This window comes from Triticum dicoccoides, chromosome 1B (assembly GCF_002162155.2).
Source record: "Triticum dicoccoides isolate Atlit2015 ecotype Zavitan chromosome 1B, WEW_v2.0, whole genome shotgun sequence".
Lineage (NCBI taxonomy): Eukaryota > Viridiplantae > Streptophyta > Magnoliopsida > Poales > Poaceae > Triticum > Triticum dicoccoides.
The window spans coordinates 641,708,338-641,711,232 of NC_041381.1; positions in this window are offsets into that span (position 1 = coordinate 641,708,338).

A 2,895-nucleotide genomic window follows, 5' to 3' on the forward strand; every position below is an offset into this window, starting at 1 on the left:
GATGTCGCTCAGACGTCCGACTGTGGCATTTCTTTTAAAACCCTTTCTGCGATGTCGCTCAGACGTCCGACTGTGGCATTTCTTTTAAAGCCCTTTCTGCGATGTCGCTCAGACGTCCGACTGTGGCATTTCATTTAAAGCCCTTTCTGCGATGTCGCTCAGACGTCCGACCGTGGCATTTCTTTTAAAGCCCTTTATGTGGTGTCGCTAAGATGCCCGACTGTGGCATCATTTCCTTATTTTTATTTGTTCACCTTTCGAGGCGTCGCTTCAGACACCCGATCGGTCCTTATTTATGCTCTGTGGAATTTCAGGCGGACTACCGTCGTTTCCCTTTTTACTTACCCATTATGCCAATTTTATTTATTGTGCATTAAGGAATTAATCATGTTGCATCCATGCACACATTTGTTATATCTTACGTCTGAACTGTCTTGCGAGTACTTTCAAAGTACTCACTGGCTTGTTGATTTGGCCAGATGCTGACGAAGGCGATCTCATGGATGAAGAATTCGATAGCGAGTCCGACACTTAGAGGAGTCCCAGTCAGTCTCGTGCGACCCTGGATTTGGCCACTGTTTTATATCCGCTTCCGCTACCAAATAAATTTATCGAGCCTCACCTCAACGTTCGATGAAATGATATTCTTAGAGTCTAGTATTTCCCTTCCCGCTGTGCTTTTCCACCACCAACCTATCCATGAGTCAGTAGTATGTCTCCACACCACTGTGTCCTGTCCGCCATTATGTATGATTATTGGCGTGCTTGTAATAATTTGGTTGAGCGACCGCAGTTCAACCCTGTAATATATTTTATGCTACTGGCTTATTGTATCAAGAAATTGTCTACCAGCGAGGAGGATTTCTCTCATACTGGACTCAAAAACTGGTTTATCAATAAATATTTTTATTGGAAAACCGGCCGTGACACGACGCCAGCACTGGGGCCAGGGGGCTCCGAGCCTTGGCCCCCGCCTTGTGGCAGGTGCAGTGGTCGCACAAGTTCAATCCAGAGATGTCATCGCGCTACAACAGCATGGCGGATCTGCTGGCTTTCTTGCTGGCGTACGAGGAGGCCGTCCTCAAGGCCGGGGGCGACGACAAGGTCATGGATAACCGGTTTCCCATGGCCCTCACCGGCGTTCCGCGCATGTGGCTGCTCCACCTGCCAACGGCTTCTGTAGCCTCTTGGGAGGAGTTGTGCGGCCTCTTCCTCGCCCATTATGTTGCACCAGCGCCCTCGGTCGTCGCAGCTCTCCTGGGTGGCTCGCAGGTGCCACCCTCGGACCGCCATATCAAGCCACTCGTCAGCCAGATCGGAGCCGCCCTCGCGCTGCATGGGGCTCCCCCGGGTTGGGCGGCGCCCAAGGCCGATCTGACCTTCAGCTCGGATGATCACCCCTTCAACTCAGCGTGCTCGGGCATGCTCCCAATGCTGTGCACCCCCACCATCTGCCAGGTGGCCGTCTCCAGGACCCTCATCGACGGCGGAGCAGGCCTCAGCATGCTCTCGGTGGAAGCCTTCAGCCTCCTCCATGTGCCACCGGAGCGGCTTCACTCCAGCCGGCCCTTCTTGGGCGTCGGAGGCGGTTTCACCGGCTCCCTGGGACAGATCCGCCTCCCGGTGACCTTAGGCACCTATGACAACTTCCGCACAGAGCTGATCGACTTCGACATCGCCCCCATCGGTCTCCCGTACAACGCCATCCTCGGCTACCCGGCCCTGGCCCGGTTCATGGCTGCAACTCACCCAGCGTACAACCTCATGAAGATGCCCGGGAGCAACGACGTCATTACCGTGTCCGGAGACACCGGGGATGCATTGCAATCGCTCAATCTTGCCTTCAAGACCGCGGCGGTGGCACAGCCCGCCGGCTCCGTCGCCCCCAAGCCCAGGAGGGCTGCGCCAGCCAACAAAAAGAAGCTATTCAGCCAAGACAAGGCGGAGACCAAGCAGGTACTGGTCGACGAGGACAAGCCCACCGGTGCTACCTTCACGATAGGCACCAACCTCGAGCCTGAGCAGGATAAGGACCTGGTCAGTTTCCTGCGCACGAACAGGAAGGTGTTTGCATGAGAGCCTAATCAGCTGGCGGGAGTCCCGAGGGATGTAATTGAGCATGATCTCAACATATGCCCCAACGTGCGCCCTGTGAAGCAGAAGGCAAGATGGCAGTCCACTGAAAAGCAGGCCTTCATCGTCCAAGAGACCCACAAGTTAGAAGCAGCAGGGGTCACTCGCGAGGTCCGCTACCCTGATTGGCTGGCCAACCCAGTCGTCGTGCCAAAGAAGGGAGGAAAGGAACGCATGTGTGTCGACTTCACCAACCTCAACAAAGCCTGCCCGTAGGATCCATTCCCGCTCCCTCGCATCGACCAGATCGTCGACTCCACCGCCGAGTGTGACCTACTATGCTTCCTGGATGCCTTCTCGGGCTATCATCAGATCTAAATGGCGGTGGAGGACGTGGAGAAAACGGCCTTCCTGACCCCAGGTGGGGTATACTTCTACACCTGCATGCCGTTTGGGTTGCGCAATGCAGGCACGACCTTCCAGCGATTGATGCACATTGCTCTGGGGCGATAGCTCGGGAGGAATACTGAAGCTTATGTTGATGACATTGTGGTGAACTCTCGGGAGGCGAAGACCCTGATACAGGACTTGGAAGAGACCTTCGCAAGCCTTAGCGAAGTGGACCTGCGGCTCAACCCGAGGAAGTGTGTGTTTGGAGTCCCCTCGGGCAAGCTCCTAGGCTTACTCGTATCTCATAGGGGCATTGAAGCTAACCCAGAGAAGGTCAAGGCAGTCGAGGACATGAGCCCGCCAAAGACCCTCAGGGAAATGCAGAAGCTCACCGGGCGTGTAACCGCTTTAGGACGTTTCATCTCCAAGCTA